Here is a 17,356-nt window from a genome sequence, read left to right as displayed (position 1 = left end):
GCAGAATGCAGAGCTGAACAGTGGTCAAAAGGCTGCCTGCCTGCGCAGGCAGCCGAGCGGATCCTCACAGTGCTGTACATCGTACAGAACAAATATTGGGGAACATATATACATTGAAATTGGTACACATTTATGTGATGAAGTACAGCAAAATAAGAAACAATTGGCGAAGGTTGCTGCCCTTGCAAGCTTACAATCTATTCTAGAGTGTAGTGGGGTGGAAACAATAGGGTATTAAACACAGGGGATGGGGCTGTGATCTCCCAATGCTACATATAGCAAATGATAGGCTTGTCTGAATAGATGTGTTTTCAGAGTGCGTTTTAAGGTTTCCAGGCTTGGAGCATAACAGACAGGCTGTGGAAGAGTTCCAAAGAAGAGGTGATGCCCATGAGAATGTGAGAGTGAGAGGAGGTGACCAGGAGGGGTATTTTTATTATTACTATTTAATTATATATTACTGACATCTTCTGCAGCACTTTATAAAGTACATAGTCATGTCAATGACTGTCTTCAGAGGAGCTCACAGTCTAATCCTTGCCATAGTCATAGTCTAATGTCCTTCCATATTATTATTATGTATTTATATAGCACTGACATCTTCTGCAGCACTTTATAAAGTACATAGCCATGTCACTGACTGTATTCAGAGGAGCTCACAATCTAATCCCTGCCATAGTCATAGTCTAATATCCTACATTATTATTATTATGATGTATTTATATAGCAATGACATCTTCTGCAGCACTTTTTAAAATACATAGTCATGTCAATGACTGTCCTCAGAGGAGCTCACACTCTAATCCTACCATAGTCATAGTCTAATGTCCTTCCATATTATTATTATGTATTTATATAGCACTGACATCTTCTGCAGCACTTTAAAGAGTACATAGTCATGTCACTGACTGTCCTCATAGGAGCTCACAATTGAATCTAATCCTACCACAGTCATAGTCTAATCTCCTGCCATATTATTATTGTTATTATTATTAGTATGTATTTATATAGCACTGACATCTTCCTCAGCACTTTACAGAATACATTGCCTCAATTCTGGTGGGGTTATCAAACAAATTACCTCATGTGAGGTAATTTACCTCACGAGGTAATGACATTTAGCAATTCTGGTAGGTTTTAGTCATGTTTTACCTTATTAGGTAAATTATGAGGTAATTTACAGAAAATAGCTATTCTCATGGAAATTAGGGGGCATATTAGCACATAATTTACCGATCAGTTTAAAGAGTCACTTAAAGGAATACTTAAGTCATCAAAAAAAAATGACTTCTACTCACCCGGGGCTCTCCTCAGCCCCCTGCAGCTGAACGGTGCCCTCGCCGTGTCCCTCCGATGCGCCTGGACTCGCCGGCGGGCACTTCCGGTTTGGCCGTCACCGGCCGACAGGCTGGGAACGCGGCTTATTAGCCGCGTTCCCGGCCGCAATAGCATTATAGATGGCGCTATTGCGGCCGGGAACGCGGCTAATTAGCCGCGTTCCCAGCCTGTCGGCCGGTGACGGCCAAACCGCAAGTGCCCGCCGGCGAGTCCAGGCGCATCGGAGGGACACGGCGAGGGCACCGTTCAGCTGCAGGGGGCTGAGGAGAGCCCCGCGTGAGTAGAAGTCATTTTTTTTGATGACTTAAGCATTTCTTTAAGGCTAAAAAAATGAGTTATAATCACCTGGGGCTTCTACCAGCCCCCTGCAGCCATCCTGTGCCCATGCAGTCTCGCTCGGATCCTCCTGTCCCCCGCCGGCAGCTACTTTAACTTTCGTCGACATGCCCGACAGGTCTTGTAACATTCTTCACGTTCCTAGCCGCAATAGCGCCCTCTATACTGCTATTGTGACCAGGAACGCAAAGAATCACTCGCATTGCCAGGCCTGTCGGGCCTGTCACGAAAACGGAAGTAGTTGCCGGTGGGGGACAGGAGGATCCAAGCGAGACTGTGTGGGCACGGGATGGCTGCAGGGGGCTGGTAGAAGCCCCAGGTGAGTAAAACTAATTTTTTTTCAGTCTTAAGTGTCTCTTTAAGACCTGCCTGTACAGTGGAGGTAATGTCAATTTGTATGCATTTTGCAGTTTTTAGTGGTGTTCCAATTGCTGTTTTAGTTTCATTCCTATTCAGGCTGTGTAATAGAAAAGAAGAGTAGAAATACAACTTCAAATATTTACTGGATTTTTTTTTATAAGAGATGCCTATAAATATACTTTTGATGGGTTGCTACATAATCAAATACACCTTCCCACCTCAAAAAAAAAAGACTATCCTAACTTATGGAAGACAATTACAGACTACTACTATTTATTTACTGCATGCGTAACCCTGAAATACCTCATGTTTTCTCTGACTTTATGCATTTACCTCACGGTTTACTTTGGAAATGGAGAAAAATCTTTCAGAATTGCTCTATAAAGAGGTAAATACCTCATGATACCTCATGTATTTTACCTACAAAAAATAATTTACCTCACATAGCTAGCAGAATTGAGGCCAATGAATTGAACGTGTAGTACGGATAATGAATAGAACATTAGTAGCAAAGAAAATAAAAGAGTCTCATATTTTTATTTACAGTTATGTAGCTTTTTTTTAATAAAATTACATCATTCTATCACAGTTGCAATTTTAAAACCACACTTTGTCGTTTAAGCTATAAAACAAAGCAGAAATAATGACCCTTTGAACTTTCCTGCAGTAAAACCTTATCCTAAGCTGTCGCCCACTGTTCAAAGTAAATGGGAACCACTTAATAAAATGAAGCAGATACTTTCCTATGGAGAGGGAAGGCTCTGGGTCCTATAGAGTGGCAGTATTCAACCAAATTGGTCAAATACTGCTTTCTGCCACCGAATGAGGCCTTGGAAGTCTTCAGGAGTCTGAGTGCTCCCAAAGACCGGCGGCTCCATACTTCACCTGCGCAAGCCCACAGAGCCGCCCATCTTTAAGAGCACTTGGCTCCCAAAGACTTCCGAAGCCTCCTTCGGTAGGAGATACAGACAGGGATCCAGCGCTGCAACAAGGGCACCGTGAGAGGAGCAGAAAGGCTCATTAGGACCCAGGGCCTTCCATCTACTTAGGTAAGTATCTGGTTCATTTTTTTTTTTAATTCCCATCAGGGCCGGCTGTAGCGTGGGGCAGGAGGGGGCATCGCCCCCTTAAAGAGAACCTGTACTGAGTAAAAATATTTAAAATAAACACATGAGGTAACTTCAAATGAACATTACATAGTTATCTTGCCATCAGTTCCTCTCAGAAGCTCACCATTTTCTTCTGACAATAATCCCTTCCAGTTCTGACAATATTTTGTCAGATCTGAAATATATCAGTTGCTGTCAGTTATATATCAGCAGCTGTCAGTTATAGCTGAGAGGAGAACTGATCTACCAGGTGATGTCCATGTTTCCCTATGGCTCAAGTGGGCGATGTTACAGTTTAACTGTGTGCTGACCAGAAAGCTGTTGTGGGTAATGGCCATTTTCAAAATGGAGGATGGAAAATTCCCTTGATCACAGTGAACAAACAGGACGCAGGACAGGAGAAAGACACTGAGGAGTAGACTACACGGGAGGTAAGTATGACTTGTGTATGCTTATTTAACTTTTAATATTCAGTTCAGGTTTTCTTTAAATAATTACTCTGCCCCCTCAAACAGGGGTGGCAGGGGAGAGAGAAGCGGAGAGAGAAGAGGAAGCTGTGGAAGACCCCCCCCCCTTCCCTCACCTTGGGGCTCCCCCTCTCTCTCGCTTTCCTCTCCAGATAGTGGCTGGCAGCAGCGGTAGAACACTTCCTCTCTTCCCAGCGCGAGAGAGTGAGAGATCTGTGTGCCGCTACTCTGGTCTAGACTAGACCAGAGAAGTGGCAGCGGTGCACAGATCTCTCGCTCTCCCGCGCTGGAAAGCGAGGAAGTGTTCTACCGCCGCGGTCTCTCATTACATGCATTTACTGGGGAAACGCTGTCTCTCATTATATGCATTTACTGGTGAAACGCTGTCTCTCATTACATGCATTTACTGGGGAAACGTCACAAATTTCCCCATCCATGATGCCCCCTACCCATTTTTGACTGCCCCCTCATATGTGCCTGTCTAGAACTGGCTCTGATTCCCATGAGTGCTTCAGAAAACAGGGCTTTATTTGACCCAGTGGGTGGAAGAGCTCAGAGAAGCTCTTTTGCATCGATAACAACTGAAGGTTTTTTTTTTTTTAACTCTTCCTGTACTGGAAAAAATAGACTGTTTTCTTTACTACTAATGTTCTATTTCTTAGCTGTACTACACATACAATTCATTAACTCACAAGTTTATTTGTTTCAGGTTTTCTTTAACTGAAGAATACATCAAAACGTAAGTGACATCACATGTGCCAACAGGAGGTATATCAATAAAATATCCTGAGAGGCAGTAAAATGTCATCATCAAACAATCAGCTCCTTAGAACGGTAGAGTTGGGAAAACTATCTGTGTGTTATAACCGAGTGACTTGATGAATGGCATCTATTGTGTATGACTCAAATAATAGTGTTTATGCAAGGTGAGCTAATAGTCACTTAATGGAAGAGGCGGAGTAATAAAGTTTCTACTAAGGAAGTAAAAATATTTTGGGGGGAGAGATGGGGGAGGGTATGGAGAAGAGGAAAAGAAGAAGGGACATGTAGGAAGAGATGTGCAATAAAGGAGGCTATCTGCATTTAAAGGGGGCTTAGATGCTTTCCATACGTTGGAAGACATCCATGGCTATAATTATTAGGTAATTCCCAGTGATGTTGATCCAGGGATTTTATCTGATTGCCATCTGGAATCGGGAAGGAATTTTTTCCCTTTTGGGGCTAATTGGACCATGCCTTGTAAGGTTATGCAGGAGAACAGAGGCGCCAAAAGGATAAAAGGAAGCTAAATGAGCTTAAAAACCAAATTCTTGGTAAATAGAGGAGGTAGTGGTGGACTTACCTCCTCCAAGTAGACACACAACGACTGTAGTAAACACAGTCAATATATTTTATTTATGAACTCCAAATATGCAACGCGTTTCGCAGGTTTGATCCCGCTTCATCAGGCAATAACAACGGAGCAATAGCATATGTGGTCAGTAGAAGAGCCAGGCACCTCTGTGCTGGCACAGTGGTGCCTGGCTCTTCTACTGACCACATATGCTATTGCTCCGTTGTTATTGCCTGATGAAGCGGGATCAAACCTGCGAAACGCGTTGCATATTTGGAGTTCATAAATAAAATATATTGACTGTGTTTACTACAGTCGTTGTGTGTCTACTTGGAGGAGGTAAGTCCACCACTACCTCCTCTATTTACCAAGAATTTGGTTTTTAAGCTCATTTAGCTTCCTTTTATCCTTTTGGCGCCTCTGTTCTCCTGCATAATATTAAATCCACCCTGGGTGGAGGGTTGAACCCCCTTTTTCTCATCTACAGAGAGCGACTTCTTATTCCTGAGTGGGGTCAGGAAAATCTCCCCACCTGCCTTTACAGTGGTTGCCTTATGGTAACCCTGGTTTGTGAGTATTAATATTTACTCTATCTAGTAACCATTTACCAGTACATATTACACTATTGGGGCTCTTGGTTGAACTTGATGGACGTATGTCCTTTTTCAACCCAAATACAGTGGGATGCGAAAGTTTGGGCATCCTAACTATGGAAACAGAAGGCTGAAATCTCTGAAACAGCTTTCTGTATCCTTCCCCTAAACCATGATGGTGAATAATCTTTGTCTTCAGGTCATTTGAGAGTTGTTTTGAGACCCCCCATGTTGCTACTCTTTAGAGGAAATTAAAAGAGGATGAAAACTTACAATTGACCCCCTTAACCCATTCAGGTTCCGTGGTTTTCACGTGAGAAATGTTCACCTCCCATTCATTAGCCTATAACTTTATCACTACTTATCACAATGAACTGATCTATATCTTGTGTTTTGCGCCACCAATTAGGCTTTCTTTGGGGGGTACATTTTGCTAAGAGCCACTTTACTGTAAACGCATTTTAACAGGAAGAATAAGAAAAAAATGGAAAAATTCATTATTTCTCAGTTTTCAGCCATTATAGTTTTAAAATAATACATGCCTCCATAATTAAAACTCACGTATTGTATTTGCCCATATGTCCCGGTTATTACACCGTTAAAATTATGTCCCTATCACAATGTATGGCGACAATATTTTATTTGGAAATAAAGGTGCATTTTTTCCATTTTGCATCTCTCACTATTAACAAGTTTAAAATAAAAAATATAGAAATATTTCATCTTTACATTGATATTTAAAAAGTTTAGACCCTTAGGTAAATATTTACATGTTTTTTTTTTTATTATTGTAATGTTTTTTCTTTATAGTAAACATTTTATTTGGGTAGTTTTGGGAGGGTGGGAGGTAAACAATAGATTTATAATGTAAATGTGTGTTAATTTTAATTTATTTTTATTTTCAGTTGTAGTATTACTTTTTGGCCACAAGATGGTGGCCATGAGTTTGTTTACATGACGTCACTCTAAGCGTAACACACGCTTAGAGTGGCGCATCGGGGAGGGAACGGCCAGAAAAGGCGCAGCTTCCGAGAGAAGCTGTCGCTTTTTCAGCGGGGGAGAGGAATCAGTGATCGGGCACCATAGCCCGATACATTGATTCCCTGGCTACCGAATCTGCAGCCAGGAGTGCGCGTGCACGCGCGCGATCGGCCGCGAGAGCGCGCGGTAGCGCGCATGGTTCCTGGGCGTAGTTTCTACGTCCAGGAACCAAAATAGGTTAAATACTCTTTCTCATAATTGGATTCACCTGTGTATGTAGGTCAGGGGTCACTGAGCTTACAAAGCCAATTTGAGTTCCAATAATTAGTTCTAAATCAATGGAATTAATAAAATGACAAATGAATGCACCTGCCTAATTTTGTTTAAACAATTATTGCACACTTTCTTTAAATCCAATAAACTTCATTTCGCTTCTCAAATATCACTGTGTGTGTCTCCTATATGATATAGTTAACTGACATTTAGTATCGTAACAACCAACGATTTATACAGGAAAATCATGACAGTTAAAAAGGTTGCCCAAACTTTCGCATCTTTTGCATCCCACTGTAACTATGTAAACTATGTAAATCCTTGTCCTGTGTTTTGGCCATGCACCAGAATGTGGGTGTGGTCATAGGTGGAGCCAAATTTACATGAACTTAACAGGGCCATATGCAATTCACTTCTTCCCCTGATTTTTCTCCTTGGAGATAATGTTTTATCTTTAATTTAAAATAACTTTCCAGCACTTTTCAACTAAAAACATACCAAAAAGTAGGTGAAAAAGTACTATCAAAATTATTTTGAGTATTTTCTTGCTTGCTGGTGGCTTAAAAGGCATTTTATTAACAAGTTTAAAAATATCACTTAGGAGAAAACTCAGGAGAAAAAGTGAATTGCACATGGGCCTACAGTGTTCTAAGAAGGCCTGCCCTGCAAAATCTTGGATGAAGCTCCCCCTCCATTAATGCAAAAAAAAAACAAAAACAAAAAAAAAAACCCAAAGCAAAATGCAGCATATCACATAAATAGGCAAATAGTCACTTAATCATAACTAGGCAGAGTTACCTGTCTTCTGTGCTGGCTGGTCTGGCATTCTGCTGGGCAGGCTGGCCTGATGCCAGGTTGTCTGGCAGTTCCCCCCATAGCATTCCCTGACCTTCTAGTGGACCCTCAACCATGCTCCCACAGGCTTCCCATTGAGGCACCACAACTCCCAGCATGCACCCTCAAAGGCATCACAGTGCCCAGCATGGCACCACAGCACCCAGTATGCCCACATAGAAGCACCACAGCACCCAGCATAAGCACCACAGCTGACCACACTGACCTCCGCAGGATCTACTGAGGCACCACAGCTGACTCTGCCCAGGAGACATCCGGGGCGCCCCAGAATTTACCCAGGGCATGTGACACTGATTTTTGGGGCTAGCAACGCCCCACTTACTATACAATGGTGCCCACATTTTTTTTTCATATTTGCTCCATGTAAGGCATGATCCGAACAGGACTAAGGAATGTTGATTTTTGCGATGTAGTAATTGTTTGTTTAGTTGCCATTAAAGCTGACCTGAACTCAGAACCTCCTCTTTGTTCTAAAAGATGAGCAACTGCATAATAACCTATAAAGAAAAACATTTCCTTGTTACAGCTTATAGAGCTCCTCCTGAGATGCAGCAATGTAGTTACTTCCGGGTTTGCTGGGAGCACAGAAAGGGTTAAACTTCTGAGTTTACATATTAGCTCACAATTCGAAAAATTATTCTTGCTCATTTACTTGTTGAGAAGGGACAATTAGACAGGCTGTTCTCTATAAACACACACAGTGTGGCTATCTCTGTGTTCTTCTTCTCTCCTGTGCAAGAGTTCAGGTCGGCTTTAAAGGGAACCAGAGAGGATCAAGTATACATACCTGGGGCTTCCTCCAGCCCCATATGCACGGATCACTCCCACGCCGCCGTCCTCCGCTGCCTGGATCCGCCGATACCGGGTCCCGTCATTACCGCCAGTTGGCCAGTCGGCCGGCGGACGCGGCCAATTCTCAGCATCACAGGGGGCTCCCTCCATACAGTTACGCGTGTGGCTGCCTATTGCGCAGCCACATGCGTACATGTATGGAGGCAGCCCCTGTGATGCAGACAATTGGCCGCGTCCGCCGGAAGTGACGGGCCCGGTACCGGCGGATCCAGGAAGCGGAGGATGGCGGCGTGGGAGTGATCCAGGCTTATGGGGCTGGAAGAAGCCCCAGGTATGTATAAAATCTTTTTCTATTTTAAAAATGCATTCCTCTCTGGTTCCCTTTAAGATGTGGGTCACCAGTCTGAATTTGGAAATTAGTCACACCTGAGGTTTGTCACTAGAAGAGACTCCTAATAATTTTTAGGAATTGTTTGGCACAAGACTACAGTACATAAATGTGCAGCAGTAGTTGAGTGTTGGTTAGTGGTATTAGTGGTATTAGTGACGTTTGCTCTGATAGGCTGAACACACAGGTGCCCATTTCAATTGCAAAAACCCATTTCAATCGCTAAAATAAAAAACTGGCACTCAGTGGCATAGCTAGAGATTATGAGGCACCATAGCAAAATTTGAATGGGGCCATAAGATGAAGGCACTCTTTAGCAATGCCACTTGCCTGCCTCTACCCTATGGATATGAGTTAACATGGGCTATTTACATTCTCATGCAATCTACACTGCTTATAGTCCATGGGCACTGAGCTAAAGTGAGGGAGGAGGAACAGAAGAAAGTTAATAGTGAATCCATAAAGTACCACCACCCTGGCCCGCTCTTCTCCAGGGCCCCATAGCACCTGCTATGGCTGCTATAGTTATTGCTACACCCCTGCTGGCACTCAAATCATCTGATAAAGAATATTACATCAGTTAGGGTTGGGCATTATTGTCAAAGGGTTAGTGCTGGGAATGGGTTAGGGGAGGATAGTATGTTAAGGTTAATAAACATTAATGTTAGGTGTCATTATGAAGATGATGATCGTCCCACTTTACGGTTGAAAAGAGGAGTACCACTGCATGATAGTTTTATATTGGATTATTAGAGTGAGTTACTATTAAGAAACCAGATATAACGAAGGAGGTTTTTCCGAGTCTTAATGGCAGAGCTGTCAGAGAGAGGTGAACCAAAATTTTATAGAGACATGATTAAGTCTAACGGAGTTTGATTTTGTTTAAAAAATATTTGTCATAGTTAAGTTCAGATCTGAAGGGTCCCTGTCGCCTTATGTCTTGTAACATATACTGTATTTTTTTTACTATAAGACTCACTTTTTCTCCCCCAAAAGTCAGGGGAAAAATTCACTGCATCTTATAGTCCAAATGCAGGGAGTATCCAACTTGTGAACGTCTGCCAATACGACCCTCCAACCTGCTGCAATGTCGGGGACTCCCTGTACTGCGCCTATGCAGAGGAGGACACAGGGGGACAAATAGAGGACACGGGGACACAAAGGGGCATAGAAGAGGACACAAGGAGGACAAAGAAGGACACATGGGGGACACAAGTGGACACAAGTTGACCGTGAATGATTCTAAAGGCAATCATTCAATGACAATTTTGTAGATTGGGAAACTTTTTACAATTTTTTTATAATTGGTTGTGATGGATAGGGAGTACAGATTTGTTCATTGATGGTGAGATAATCAATGTATTACAACATTTTATTTCCAATCGCATTTATCTGATTACTTAGGCGATTCTTAAAGGTGCCCATTAAAGGTACAATATTTTTTGTAAATGATAGTATTTTCGATCAGGTAATTCAGATTGTATTGCATGAAAACAGAGATCCTGATGGGCCCAATCCATTGTGAATGATCTCGTTATCAATCATTTGTTGATCGATTAAATACAATCTCTTCTTTCAGTCTGATTGATTTAATTGAAAATGTGATTGTTCCCTAAAAAGTGTACCATCACTGAACACCTTGAAAAGGACCACGTCACCATCGGTTACTGTTTCATGAAATGCTATAAATGGAACATCTCCCAGTCCCTCGATCCATTGGTCCCAGTCCACTAGGGATGGTCGGAAATGCCAATTTCCGATTCCGCAGTAATTCCGCATTCCGCCATTGGCAAATACCGATTCCGCTTTCCGCTACCAATTTCCGCATTCCAATGCGGAATTTCCGTCGGAAATCGCGGAAATTCCGCCCGAATTTAACATCGATTTTCTCAAAAACTATAAGGTCTTTTTGAAAACTTTTTTTTGCATCTTATTCAGAAGATTCTGTTTAAAAAACCCTGAAAATTTGGTGTTTCTAGGACGTACGGGGGCTTTGCTATTAACCGTCGGCGGATTTTTCCTGTAATGTAAATGCAGAAAATAGGCAGAAGCAGATTTTCTGCATTTTACATTACAGTAAAAATCTGCCGACTTTAGTGGTTAATAGCAAAGCCCCCGTAAGTCCTAGAAACACCAAATTTTCAGGGTTTATTAAACTGAATCTTCTGAACAAGATGCAAAAAAAAGTTTTCAAAAAGACCTTATAGTTTTTGAGAAAATCAATGTTAAAGTTGGGCGGAATTACCGCGATTTCCGGCGGAAATCCGCCTAACGCACGTTCATTACCGATTTCCGCATTCCGATGCGGAAATGCAATTTCCGATCGGAATTTCGGAAATTGCATTTCCGCGGAATCCGAATGAGCATCCCTATTGCCGGTGTCAGGTTGAGATTTACAGCACCACTCGCACTGGCCATGTGACATCTTTGGCAGATCATGCTAACTCAAGGCTTCGATGACATCAATTGTAATCTGCACTACTTTGCTTCTGGTTATAAAAGATTAACAGAGTCTCTCTTCACACCCTCCTCTCCGCAGTATCACTGAATCAGTAAAACGGCCAACCAGACATGATTTCACTACAGTCCTAAGCTGCTGTCCTATGCTGAGGGTTGTTGCACCAGCTAATGAAGGAAAAGATTGGATGGTCCTAGCCAGTTGTGCAATTCAGGGCTGCAGATAAGGTTTTGGTGGCCCCAAGCCACCCATAACTTGAGATCCCCTCTCCCGCCCTGAAGGGAGCGACGTGCAGCGTGCCATGGTGCGGTAACAGGGTCATGTGCATAGGCCCGCCCCTTGGCTAGTGATGTACTTCCAGCTGGACTGGAAGTATGTTACTGGGATTCCCGTCGGTCTGCGCATGCGCCTGTCGCGTTTCACTGCAGTCCCATCATTTACACTTACTGCGTCCACCATTGACTTGCATTGCTGCATAATCCGTGCGGTACATACTGATCATGCGGCAACATGCTGCAGGCTTTGCATCAGTTTGGATACTTCTGACCCACCACATCACATCGCGCTTGCATGGCCCTTGCGGTGGGGAAGCATAACGGGGGCGAAACAGTGTAAAAGGGGCCTGAATTAGTGTTGGGCGAACACCTGGATGTTCGGGTTCGGGAAAGTTCGCCGAACATGGCCGCGATGTTCGGCATGTTCGGGCCGAACCCCGAACTCCCCGAACATCCCGCTTTTGGGGGCCCTATGGGGTCGCAGGCATAAGGGGGGAGCATGTCCCGATCGCGGGGGGGTCGGAAATTCCCCCCACCCCCTCCGCTAGCGCTCCCCCCTCTGCCCGCTTCCCCATACAAAAGTTTAATGAAGTAAAACAGTACCGGTCCGGTGGTAGTGGGTGGCTGGCAGTGGGCGGCACTGTTTAGTGAGTGACTGAGGAGGAGGAGTCCGGAGAGTGACGCGTTGAGGGAGGCCGGGCAGCGGGCGGTTCAGCAGTAGTACGGTACTACTGCTGAACCGCCCGCTGCCCGGCCTCCCTCAACGCGTCACTCTCCGGACTCCTCCTCCTCAGTCACTCACTAAACAGTGCCGCCCACTGCCAGCCACCCACTACCACCGGACCGGTACTGTTTTACTTCATTAAACTTTTGTATGGGGTAGCGGGCAGAGGGGGGAGCGCTAGCGGAGGGGGTGGGGGGAATTTCCGCCCCCCCCCCCCGCGATTGGGGCATGCTCCCCCCTTATGCCTGCGACCCCATAGGGGGGCAGTATTCGGCCGAACAGGGCCCTGTTCGTCCCTGTTCGCAGCCATTTAGTAGTTCGGGGCGAACCCGAACTTAAAAGGCCGAACACCATCAGGTGTTCGGCTGAACTCGAACATCACCCGAACAGGGTGATGTTCTGCAGAACCCGAACAGTGGCGAACACTGTTCGCCCAACACTAGCCTGAATGACCAACCAAATGTATCAGCAATGCTGATGGGGGTTTATGTAAGCAAATGTGCAATAAATCTTCCTTGTGTTCATTTCAAACATCAAATCAGGCCTTGAGAGTAGCCCAAAGTGTTCGCCTGGCGGATAGTTCACAGTGAACAATACGTGTTCGCGTACGCATCTATTTGCAAACATATGGCATGCTCAGTTCGCCCACTATACATTATAATGGAGCCAAAAATGTACCCTCATCCCAGAGTCAGCAGACACATGGCAGCCAATCCGCTATCGCTCCCACCTGGACCCCCCCCCCCCCACACTTATCAGCAAGCCAGCACAGCAGCCATTTTGCACTATGACTGTGGCTGCTGTGAAGGCTAGGGACAGTGCTGTACTGCCATTAGGGAACGCGTTAGTTAGGCCTGTGTTCTGTGTCCCCAGTGGAGTTTCTTGCTGCTACAGTACCAATTCACCATCTAAATTATGTAGCCTTCTAAAGTCTGTGTTTTGATCTTGTGATATTGCTGTTCAGTGTGTCCACACAGTGCACTTTAGCTGTTGCAGACGGTTGCAGTCAGTGCTTAGTGCTACAGTAAGGGGGATAAGAGGAGCCCAGATGATGATAAAACTGCATTAAAGCAGTTAAAATAGAAGGAATGAGGTGGCTTACCTCAATGATGACAAAGGTCAGATAATGACAAAGAACTTTAAAGGATACCGGAACTGACATGTGACATGATGAGATAGACATGTGTATGTACAGTGCCTAGTGCACAAATAACAATGCTGTGTTCCTTTTTTTCTTTCTCTGCCTTAAAGAGTTAAATATCAGGTATGTAACTGGCTCACTCAGCCCTGACTCAGACAGGAAGTGACTACAGTGTGATCCTCACTGATAAGAAATTCCAACTATAAAACACTTTCCTAGCAGAAAATGGCTTCTGAGAGCAAGAAAGAGGTAAAAAAGGGGAATTTCTTATCAGTGAGGGTCACATTGTAGTCACTTCCTGTCTGAGTCTGGACTGAGTCAGCCACTTGCATACCTAATATTTAACTCTTTCAGTCAGAGAAAGAAAACAAGGAACACAGCATAGTTATTTGTGTGCTAGGCACTGTACATACCCATGTCTATCTCATCATGTCACATGTCACTTTGGGTATCCTTTAATACTTGGAAACGCGTTTCCTGGGTCTCGGCCCACTTTCTCGGGCCGAATACAGTGCCAGAGTCCTCTATAGCCAGAGATGAAGGCACATCTACAGATGTGCCTACAGAATATGCACCTACAGCTCAGTTATAGAGAACTCTGGCACTATGTTTGGCCTGAGGAAGAGGACTGAGACCCACAAAACGCTTTGCCAAGTGCTAATTAAAGTTCTTTGTCATTATCTGACTTTGTCGTCATTGAGGTAAGCCATCTCCCTCCTTCTATTTTAACAGTTTTTAACAGTTTTATCTTCATCTGGGCACCTCTTATCCCCCTTTGTGTCACACACCCTCCTTCGGGAGGGGTAGTCTTTTTGGTTTGGGCTTTCTACCCCTTCAACCATCTAGAGCTACTTTGCAACAAGAGAGCGACCATGCCCAGTTCGACTGGACACCCGAGTGGAGTCGGATTTGTGCATCTCTACCCACTTACAGTGGTTGATTGCCCGCTTGCAACCTTTTTTTATGGGTATCCATTCTTCTCCACCATTTGCTTTAATTGTTTGACATACTACTACACTATTGGGGCTCTCAGTGTCTCTGTGCTTTTTGTTTTCACTACAGGGTGCTCTCAGATCACCCTACCTACCCATAGTGCTACAGTAGTTAACACTTCTAAGGGCTGTTTTGTGTGTCCGGTGCAGTTAGCTGTTGGAGACAGGTCTGCTGGTCCTAGTAGTGCACCGACCATAACCCAATAATCCTTCACCACCACTACTGGCATCTAGTATCCACTACTGCCCCTGTATAAGGCCTCAGTGCAAAATCAATGGTTTTTTGGTCACTTACTGTAACTGTCATTTAACTACCTCAGCCTGACCATAGGGCCTGGAAAACCGCAATCGCCTGCACTCCCACAATTGTGCGCACAAGCACAACAGCAACTACACAAAGATTGCCACGAGAGGACTAACATTTATGTCCTGAAGGCGTCAACTTGCAAAAACAATGATTTGCTCACCTGACGTGATCATTAAAGCTCTTTGCAGTTGTTTGTGATGCGTTAAATGCGGCGTTTCATCTGTCAGTGTGAGCCAGGCCTAACTCTTACACTACCTCATCGCCGTGTACGCATGCTGGAGCACTTATTTCCACAAATTTAGGAATGTACTGTGATTTCTGCTCTTTAGAGATTAAAACGACTCTGCATCAACTACGTAATTTGTATTATTATTATTAGAATGATTGATTTTTTAAAGAATTATTCTAGCATAAATATTGTATTATTTATTTATTATAGCATCGACATCTTCCTCAGCTCTGTACAGAGTATATATTGTCTTGTCACTAACTATCCCTCAGACGAGCTCACAGTTTAATCCCTACCATATTCGTATGTCTATGTATGCATCGTGTAGTGTATCATTGTCTAGGCCCACTTTTGGGGGAAGCCAATTAACTTATCTGTATGGTTTTGGGATGTGGGAGGAAACTGGAGTGCACAGAGGAAACTCACGCAGACACGGGAAAGCATACAAACTCCGAGCAGATACCCGGACCCGGAGCTGCAAGGCAAGAGTGCTAACCACTATGCCACCATGCTGCCCAAATACTTCACATTATCTAAGATATATGAGTATTAATTACTCCAAGAAGCAAGTAAGTCTATTCATAACGACAATAAATGAAAACTAAACAACAGTATTATATTTATATAATGCTGACAAATGACTACAGCTTTACAGAAGTGTTCCTCGGTGGAGCTCACAAACCAACTAGTATATTTTTGAGATATGGGAGGAAACTGGAGAAGCCAGAAAGAACCCACATAAACATGAAGAAGATGAACAAATGACATGGAGATAGTGTCCTGGCCAAACTTTGAAGCCAAACTTCTAGCATTAAATATAAAATTCAGCAATGCTATCTAAAAATAAATACATTTAGGGTTGGTATGAGTTTAACTTACCCGTCAAGGACCCATTATGAATTCTGTATGTAGGACATTGTAGATGAAATGCAGAGCATAGCAGCTTCAGCCCGACATCTGATGTCCTCTTGGTCTCCTTGAGGGACCAAAATTTCAGGACCAAGAACAGCTCCCTGCAAGTTCCCTCCTGAAGAATCCTTTTATTTCAGCAACGTCCCCTCTCATGTCTGGTGGCCCCTCGGTGGCTCCAGGATCCCAACCTGTAACCCAGGTCTTCCTCCCCCGTCTCGTCTCCACTCAGTGTCCTCTTATCTCCTTTATCTTCAATTAGGTTGTCAGCAAATTCCATACCAAAGGGTCAAGTTCCCCACCGTGAGAAGACACGCAACGCAACCAGCATAACGTTAAATAAAATAGATTCCTCGGTATAAAGAATTACGGTTGACCCAAATTAAGTAACATTCCATTTCTTTCACTTTTTTTGCCCCAAACGCTTTACGGCGGCGAAACAGGATTTTGAGTGGCTCTCGCTCACTTCTCGGCTTCGGGAATCTTGTTTTTGAGTTGTCAGCAGCCTATTTGTTTTTGACTTTTCTGTAATTCCCAGCTCAAGTTGATTTGAATTCGAAAGGGTTGAAATGTATCTGCTGCAATTTTCATAAGTGTGACCTCTAGGTCAGGCATTGAGCTGGCTTGGAGCTGTGTGTGTGAGTGTGTTTAATCCCCGCTTTGTGGAGGAGCCTCTGTAAGAAGATTGTTGATGCTCTGTGTCTCCCACACCTTAAACTCATCCCTGCTGTACGTTAGCCTCCCTCTTGCTCCGGGCTTCAGCCTCATACAAAGCATGAGTTGTGTACAGAGCTGGCTATAAAGCAACAGATGTACATTCTGCGCTGGCTCAACACACACGGCCTCAGAGACAATCAACAGGCCGTCAGAGACAACAAACCCAACATCACAGCACCTTCCTCTGATTCACACTCACGGAAAAGTTCAAGGATGTGTCAAAGAAATGTATCGCTCTGGTTATACCCAGAATGGCACTTAGTCTTTCAGTACTGTTCTTACCTTGCTTATATTTGCTTGAAAAGGTTGATTTAAAAATACACTGTACATCATATCAGGTTTATATTCATATAATCTGACTTTTCCCTTCTATTCCCTCTTTTTTTTTCTTTTTGCTCACATTTGATAGTATGTTTTAGTGATGAGCAAAAATGCAAATATTCTTTTCGCATTAATTTTCGCAAAAATAATGTTAAATTAGATTTTCAAGTGAAAATGCCATCGAAAATATGTTTTGATATTTTTTGCCTTTTTTACAGTAAAAATATTGATTTTTATTTTGATCAATTTACAGAGTCCCCCTTTGCTTGCGTGTGCAGATTACCCCTTTGCTTGTGTGTGCAGATTACCCCTTTCCTTGTGTGTGCAGTGTCCCCCTTTTCTTGTGTGTGCAGAGGCCCCTTTGCTTGTGTGTGCAGAGTCCCCCTTTGCTTGTGTGTGCAGAGTTCCCTTTTGCTTGTGTGTGCAGAGTCCCCCTTTGCTTGTGTGTGCAGAGTCCC

General features: G+C 43.7%; 1 protein-coding gene across 2 annotated transcripts in view; it reads right to left on the bottom strand.

Moving 5' to 3' along the window:
• LOC137545451 (retinal guanylyl cyclase 2-like) overlaps window positions 1-16,593 on the bottom strand; it is a 176,149-nt gene extending 159,556 nt beyond the window's left edge. The window contains exon 1 of one of the 2 annotated variants that reach the window (XM_068266680.1): window positions 15,831-16,593. The gene's annotated coding sequence lies outside the window, so the exon portion shown is untranslated. The remainder of the gene's footprint in view (window positions 1-15,830) is intronic. The other variant, XM_068266675.1, reaches the window with a different exon arrangement.
• Between the last annotated feature and the right edge of the window lie 763 nt (window positions 16,594-17,356).

Source organism: Hyperolius riggenbachi, chromosome 2 (assembly GCF_040937935.1).
Source record: "Hyperolius riggenbachi isolate aHypRig1 chromosome 2, aHypRig1.pri, whole genome shotgun sequence".
Lineage (NCBI taxonomy): Eukaryota > Metazoa > Chordata > Amphibia > Anura > Hyperoliidae > Hyperolius > Hyperolius riggenbachi.
This window is presented reverse-complemented; position numbering and strand designations above follow the sequence as displayed.